The sequence below is a fragment of the Somniosus microcephalus genome, chromosome 6 (genome assembly GCF_052327205.1).
Source record: "Somniosus microcephalus isolate GS21.2 chromosome 6, FLI_Smic_1.0, whole genome shotgun sequence".
NCBI lineage: Eukaryota > Metazoa > Chordata > Chondrichthyes > Squaliformes > Somniosidae > Somniosus > Somniosus microcephalus.
Window position 1 is genome coordinate 11,694,851 of NC_140992.1, and position 8,630 is coordinate 11,703,480.

Genomic DNA, 8,630 nt, shown 5'->3' on the forward strand with positions numbered 1-8,630 from the left:
AATTAAAAATGTCCTAGTAAAGGATCCCCTTGGAATGAGTGACCATAACATGGTTGAATTCCATATTCAATTAGAGGGTGAGAAGGTTGGATCTCAAACAAGCGTGCTAAGCTTGAATAAAGGAGACTATGAAGGTATGAGAGGGGAATTGAGTAGAGTGGATTGGGAAAATAGATTAAAGGGTAAGACGATACATGATCAGTGGTGTACATTTAAGGAGTTATTTTACAACTTCCAAAAAATATATATTCCACTGAGAAGAAAAGGGTGTAAACGAAAAGACAGCCATCCGTGGCTAAGTAAAGAAATTAAGGATAGTATTCGACTAAAAACAAGGGCATATAAGGTAGCCAAATCTAGTGGGAGGATAGAGGATTGGGAAAACTTTAAAAGACAGCAAAAAATAACAAAAAGATTGATTAAGAAAGGGAAGATAGATTATGAAAGTAAATTAGCAAAAAATATAAAAACAGATAGTAAGAGTTTTTATAGTTATATAAAAAGAAAAAGGGTGGCTAAAGTAAATGTTGGTCCCTTAGAGGATGGGACCGGGAAATTAATGGTGGGAAATATGGAGATGGCAAAAACACTGAATGAATATTTTGTATCAGTCTTTACAGTAGAGGACACTAAGAATATCCCAACACTGGACAAACAGGGGGCTATGGGGGGGAGGAGCTAAACACGATCAAAATCACTAAGGAAGTGGTACTCGGTAAAATAATGGGACTCAAGGCGGATAAATCACCTGGACCTGATGGCTTACATCCTAGGGTCTTGAAGGAAGTGGCGGTAGGGATTGTGGATGCATTGGTAATAATTTTCCAAAACTCCCTGGACTCAGCAAAGGTCCCGGCAGACTGGAAAACTGCTAATGTAACACCCTTATTTAAAAAGGGCAGTAGACAGAAGGCTGGAAACTATAGACCGGTTAGCCTAACATCTGTGGTAGGTAAAATTTTGGAGCCCATTATTAAGGAGACAGTAACAGGACATTTGGATAATCATAATTTAATAGGACAAAGTCAGCATGGTTTTATGAAGGGGAAGTCATGTTTGACAAATTTGCTGGAGTTCTTTGAGGAAGTAACATATAGGGTGGATAAAGGGGAACCAGTGGACGTAGTGTATTTAGACTTCCAAAAGGCATTTGACAAGGTGCCACGCAAAAGATTATTGCTTAAGATAAAAAATCACGGGATTGGGGGTAATATTCTGGCATGGATAGAGGATTGGCTATCTAACAGAAGGCAGAGAGTTGGGATAAATGGTTCATTCTCAGACTGGCAATCAGTAACTAGTGGTGTTCCGCAGGGGTCAGTGCTGGGTCCCCAACTCTTTACAATCTATATTAACGATTTGGAGGAGGGGACCGAGTGTAACATATCAAAGTTTGCAGATGATACCAAGATGGGAGGGAAAGTAGTGAGTGAGGAGGACATAAAAAACCTGCAAGGGGACATAGACAGGCTAAGTAAGTGGGCAGAGATTTGGCAGATGGAATACAATGCTGGAAAGTGTGAGGTTATGCACTTTGGCAGGAAAAATCGTAGAGCAAGTTATTATCTTAATGGCAAGAAACTGGAAAGTACTGAAGTACAAAGGGATCTGGGGGTCCTGGTGCACGAAACTCAAAAGGTTAGTATGCAGGTGCAGCAAGTGATTAAGAAGGCCAATGGAATGTTGGCTTTCATTGCTAGTGGGATAGAATATAAAAATAGGGAGGTATTGCTTCAGTTGTACAAGGTATTGGTGAGACCGCACCTGGAATACTGCATGCATTTCAACAGGGCATTGGATAAGTACCTGAAGGAAACCATTTTTTGCAGGGCTACGGGGAAAATTTGGGGGAGTGGGACTAGCTGAAGGGCTCTTGCAGAGAGCCGGCACGGGCTCGAGGGGCCGAATGGCCTCCATCTGTGCTGTAACCATTCTATGGTTCTATACAGCGCCTCTCACATCCTCAGGACATGCCAAAGCACTTTACAGCCAATGAAGTACTTTTTGAAGTGTAGTCACTGTTGTAACGTGGGCAAATATGGCAGTCAATTTGTACACAGCAAGCTCCCACACACAGCAATGTGATAAATAAGCAGCTCATCTGGGTTTTTTTGGCGGGGGGGTGTGGGTGTTGGTTCAGGGTTAAATGTTGGCCAGGACAGCAGGAGAACTCTCTGCTCTTGATTAAATAGTTCCATGGAGTCTTTCACATCCACCCGAACAGTTACAACAGCAAAATACTGCGGATGCTGGAAATCTGAAATAACAACAGAAAATGCTGGAATCACTCAGCAGGTCAGGCAGCATCGAGGAGAGAGAAACAGAGTCACCGTTTCGAGTCGAGGACCCTTTGTCAGAACTGGAAAAGGTTAGAGAAGAGAGATTTTTAAGCGGGGACAGGGAGGAGGGGAGGAAAGAACAAAGGGAAGGTCTGTGATGGGATGGAGGGCAGGAGAGATTGACTGACAAAAGGGATGATGGTGCGAGGCGAAAGGAGAGGTAATGGGACAAGTTAACAAACAAAAGATGGCTCTGGATGAGGTGTGAATGATGACGGCAGCAACATTAACAGCTACCATGTGAGGAAACAAGAGGAAAAAAATATAAAGAAATACAGGGGCCAATTTATAGTCTGAAACGATAGCAAAATACTGCTGTTGAACTCGATGTTGAATCCAGAAGGCTGTAAAGTGACTAATCGAAAGATGAGGTGCTGTTCCTCGAGCTTACGTTGAGCTTCGTTGGAACAGTGTAAGAGACCGAGGACAGAGAGATCAGTGTGGGAGTGGAGCAGAGAATTAAAGTGACAGTTAGATGGGGCCTCGGTTTAGCATCTCACCTAAAAAACATCACCATAAACGGCGGGATAGAGCTGAATGGTCTATTTCTGTGCTGTAGACTCGATGTAAACTCCACTGAGTATCGGCGCAGATTATGTTCTCAAATTCTGGCAATGGGGCTTAAACCTTCTAACTTACACACAAGAGTATTGTCACTGAGCCAAACTAACACAGAACAAAGTTAGAACCCCTTCCTGCTCAATATACGGCTGCGAATGACTTTTAACCGGTCGGGGAACTGATTCCAACCTATACTGAAAGATTGTAATGTCCACAGAATCAGTAACTTTACATTTACTGCAGAAAACAAAGAGTTAATTCAACATCAGCTGGGGTAGATCATTGACTCACTCACACAATGCATGCATTCCAAGTTTTATTGTATAGCCAACACCGCTTGTCTGTCCACACTGGCTCTCTGTTCTCCCTCACTGGTTTTTCACTTTCGCCATTGTTAGTTTTGTTCTTCCTGCCTTTCCCTGGTTCTTTCTCAATCCTTCGTTCCCTCTTTGTTTCCCTCATCCTTTCTCTGACGTTTAAACATTTTCCCCTGCTCCATTGCAGCTATCTGACACAGGGACACCTCACTCCCTTCCTCACGCTTTCACTCCCTCCATGGTCTCGCCCCCCCCTCCCTATCTCTGCAACCTCCTCCAGCCCTACAACCCCCGCGCGATCTCTGCGCTCCTCCAATTCTGGCCTCTTGCGCATCCCCTGATTATAATCGCTCTACCATTGGCGGCCGTGCCTTCTGTTGCCTAGGCCCCAAGCTCTGGAATTCCCTGCCTAAACCTCTCCGCCTCTCTACCTCCCTCTCCTCCTTTAAGTCTCTCCTTAAAACCTACCTCTTTGACCAAGCTTTTGGTCACCTGTCCTAATATCTCCTTATGTGGCTCGGTGTCAAATTTTTGTCTGATTGCGTTCCTTTGAAGGACCTTGGTATATTTTTACGATGTTAAAGGTGCTATATAAATGCCAGTTGTTGTTGTCAGCCCCTGCCTCTTTCTATCCCGTTGATGGTGACATTACTTCAAAGTCCCTTTCCCTACCTTTTTCTCTCTCCGCTGTGTTTGTTCAGAGACCCTGTTGTTTCCTCCTGTTCCTGTTTGATGGTGCTGCGTGTTTGGGAGCTCAGCTCACTCTGGGTGAGTTCCCCTTCGGGCCCTGGGTAATTATTAATACCGATACCACTCAGGCGAATCACCTCTAAAAAAACTTGATACCATCAAACCGGCACAAATCACAGCCCAGCGCAGACTCAGGCACAGGATGTGAGAATGCAGGGGGTAAACCTGCTGGAGTTAGAACAGTGCTTCGTCACATCTCTCAGATACCATCCCACAGCACTTTGGTTTGATGTGTAGACCCTCTTTGATATGTAGGTAAACATCGGCAGCGAATTTGAAACAGAAATGCCCCACAGAAAGCAATGAGATGAAAGAAAAGTTAATCTAACTGGAGTGCAAGGCTTGGGCACCTGCTCTACAGTGTGCCATGGTGTTAGTCGTGGCTCGGTGTTAGTCAGGCAACGTCAGCTGAGGCTCACTCACCTCTAGGGCAGAAGGTTGTGGGTTCGAGCCCCACTCCAGAAACAAAAATCTAGATTGACACTCCAGCGCGGCGCTGAGGGAGTGCTGCACTGTCGGAGGTGCCGGTTTTTGGATGAGACGTTAAACCGAGGCCTCGTCTGCCCTCGCAGATGGATGTAAAAGATCTCATGGCACTATTTTGAAGAAGAGCAGGGGAGTTCTCCCCCGGTGTCCTGGGCCAATATTTATCCCCCAACGCCTCAAATCTAAAATCCTCATCCTCATATTTAAATCCTTACCCTTCCTATCTCTGTAACCACTTCCAGCCCTAACCCCCCACCAAACTCACCCTTCCCCTGACTCTGGCCTCTTGTGCATTTCCCCCTCTCTTCAGCCAAACATTGGCGGCCGTGCCTTCAGTCACCCAGGACCTATCCTCTGGAATTCTCTCCCTAACCCTCTCCGCCTTTCTCTCTCCTCCTTTAAGACCCTCCTGAAAAACCCACCCCTTTGAGCAAGCCTCTAGTCACCCTCCTAATACCTCCGGCATTGGCTTGCTGCCCATTTTTGTCTCTGTGACTCTGTGAAGTGTCTTGGGATATTCATCTGCATTGAAGTAGAACTTGTTTCTGTTGTTGTTGCAAAGCCTGAGTGTGGTTGTTGGGTGGAGACAGGACTGTGCTGAGCTGTGACATGACCAGGCATTCACAGTTCTGCTGTCATTCGCCGTCTAAGCTCACGTGTGAAGAATGGTTAATTCGATAGCTGCCAACATGACAACCTTCAGGAGAGAGGGGGGGAAAAATTCAGTACCGCCCCGTTTGGGGTGCCATTATCGGCCGTGCGCAAAGTTTAGCACCTGGCGCTAATTATCGACTCCGACGGCAAACTTGGCTTTTATCGCCCCTGGAGGTGATTGGAGCGCTAAATCAGGCGCTTCACACCTGTCTTAAGGCGCAAAGGCCGAGGAGCGAGGCGCTACCTCAGAGCGCTGGCGAAGCAAGGAAGGGCAAATCAAAATGAACCTGCAAAGTGCTGCTCAGTACTCAAAACTCCTTCACACAGCGTTGAATCTCTCCAGAAGTCTCTCTCGCTCTCTCTCAGACTGCGTGGTGCAAAAATGTCACCGACAAAAAAAGGCAGGAAGCGGTCACCTTTAAATAGCGCTCCCCCAGTCCCTTCCTGACTGCAAAACGCTCCCCTCAACCTGTCGTTGCTAGTGGCAGGCGGTAAGGCAGGGGGCGCCATTCAATATCCGGTCCGGGGCGCTACCGGGGCGTTGCGCACTCGACTGACGTCACGATCTGCCGACGCAGGAGATCGTAGCAGTAGTGTTTAACGCCGCCGCAAAATGTCTAGTTAATTTCGCGAGCGGCGCAAACATCGCCGTGCCCGGGCGCTAGTTGCTTTGCGCCCCATTAGCGCCCTCTTAAGGCGCTAACGGCAGGCGCAAACAACTGAATTTATCCCCCATGGAGTCAGGAGCAAACTTATAGCATCTTACAGCACAGAAGGAGGCCATTCAGCCCATCGTGCCTGTGCCGGCTCTTTGAAAGAGCTCTCCAATTAGACCCACTCCCCCCTGCTCTCTCCCCAGAGCCCGGCAAATTTTTCCTTTTCAAATATTTAACAAGTTCCCTTTTGAAAGTTACTATTGAATCTGCCTCCACCGCCCTTCCAGGCAGCGTATTCCCGATCACAACAACTCGCTGCGTAAAAAACATTCTGCTCATCTCTCCCCTCTGGTTCTTTTGCCGATTATCTTCAATCTGTGTCCTCTGGTTACCGACCCCCCTGCTACTGGAAACAGTTTCTCCTTGTCTACTCTATTAAAATCCCTCATAATTTTGAACCCCTCGATCAAATCTCCCCTTAACCGTCTCTGCTCTAAGGAGAACAATCCCAGCTTCTCTAATCTCTCCACATAACTGAAGTCCCTCATCCCTGGTATCACCGGATAGGGAAAAGAAGAACGTAAAAAGAAAAACAAACTTGCATTTGTACAGTGCTTTTCATAATCCCCGGATGTCCCAAAGTGTTTTTCAGCCAATGAAGTACTTTTGAAGTGTAGTCACTGTTGTAATGTAGGAAATGCGGCAGCCAATTTACGCACAGCAAGCTCCCACAAACAGCAATGTGATAATGACCGGATAATCTGTTTTAGTGATGTTGGTTGAGGGATAAATGTTGGCCCCAGGACTCCCCTGCTCTTTTTGAAATAGTGCCGTTGGATCTTTTGCCTCCCCTGAGAGGGCAGACTGAGCCTCGGTTTTAACGTCTCATCCGAAAGACGGCACCTCCGACAGTGCAGCGCTCCCTCAGTACCGCACTGGAGTGTCAGGCTAGATTTTTGTGCTCAAGTCTCTGGAGTTGGGGACCTGAACCCACGACCTTCTGACTCAGAGGCAGGAGCGCTACCAACGGAGTCACGGCTAACACCTTTAAAGGATAAATGTTCACCTGCTTCAGCTTTTCATGTGGGATCTGTGGCATTATTTATTACCAGTGTCCAAACGCATAGAGCCAAATTAATGGAGCTGGCTTGATGACAAGATTCCTTTCAAAGAAGAATGCCGAGAATATGTAGTTCTCGCTCTCTTCCAGTAGATGGAGATGAATACTGAACAGTCTTTGGAGAATCCGGAATTTAAATCTGAAATAAAACCCCCAAAATGTTCTTAAAGTACGTGCCTTGTTTTTGCCCAATTCTGTGTCTCATGGCACAGGACCAGAACCCAAGGGGAGAGGGCGACACAGTTTGCCTTAAACATTCACTCCCTCCACCACCGGCGCACCGTGGCTGCAGTGTGTACCATCTACAAGATGCACTGCAGCAACTCGCCAAGGCTCCTTCGGCAGCACCTCCCAAACCCGCGACCTCTTCCATCTAGAAGGACAAGGGCAGCGGGTGCACGGGAACACCACCACCTCCAAGCTCCACCTCTGAGTCACGCACGCCATCCTGACTTGGAAATATATCTGCCGTTCCTCCCTCCTTGCTGGTTTAAAATCCTGAAACTCCCTGCCCAGCGGCACTGTGGGCGCACCTTCACCACACGGGCTGCAGCGGTACAAGAAGAAGGCCCACCACCACCTTCTCATGGGGCATCTAGGGATGGGCAATAAATGCCGGCCATGCCAGTGACGCCCACATCTCGAGAATTAATTCTTTAAACTGAGGTGGAGGTTTTAGTTCCTGAGGTTTTTAGTAGTGACCCATGCAACTATCAGATACAAGCCATGATTCCAACACCTATCCTGCCCCCTTGTCCAATCTTGGACTTGGCAAAAGGTGGCAACCCAAAAAGAGCCACAGAATAAAGATTTGCCCTTAAGACACAGGCCTCACAGCAAAGATCTCCACATAGGAACAGGAGGAGGCCATTCAGCCCCTCGAACCTATTCCGGCATTCAATTAGATCATGGCTGATCTGTACCTCAATTCCATTGACCCGTCTTTGATCTGTATCCCTCGACACCCTTACCCAACAAAAATCTATCGGTCTTAGGCTTGAAAATATCAATTGATCCCCAGCCTCAACAGCTTTTTGGGGAAGAGAGTTCCAGATTTCCACCACCCTTTGTGTGAAGAAGTGCTTCCTGACATCACCCCCGAACGGCCTGGCTCTAATTTTAAGGTTCTGCCCCCTTGTTCTGGACTCCCCCCCCCACCCCCCCCCCCCCACCAGAGGAAATAGTTTCGCTCTATCTACCCTATCAACTCCTTTTAACATGTTAAACATCTTGATCAGTTAACCCCTCCATTTTCTAAACTCAAGGGAAATACAAGCTAAGTTTATGCAACCTGTCCTCAAAATGTAACCCTTTAAGCCCTGGTAACATTCTGGTGAATCTTTGCACAGCCCATGTACACTCCACCCTATCATGGACTCCACTCATCCATTTCATCTCCTTCCACAGCCCATGTACACTCTATCCTATCTTCTTCTTCTTCTTCTTCTTAGGCAGTCCCTCGGAACTGAGGATGACTTGCTTTCACAATGAGCTCTCAGGTGACTGATGAGTCCAGTGCGGGACCTACAGTTTCTGTCACAGGTGGGGCAGACGGTGGTTGAAGGGGTGGGTGGGTGGGGTGCTTGGGTTGACGTCTGCTTCTTGAGCTGCTTGCGCTTGGCTTCCGCTTGCTCCCGGCGAAGAGACTCGAGGTGTTCGGCGCCTTCTCGGATGCTTCTCCTCCACTTTGTGCGGTCCTGGGCCAGGGATTCCCAGGTGTCGGTGGGGATGTTGCACTTTTTCAAGG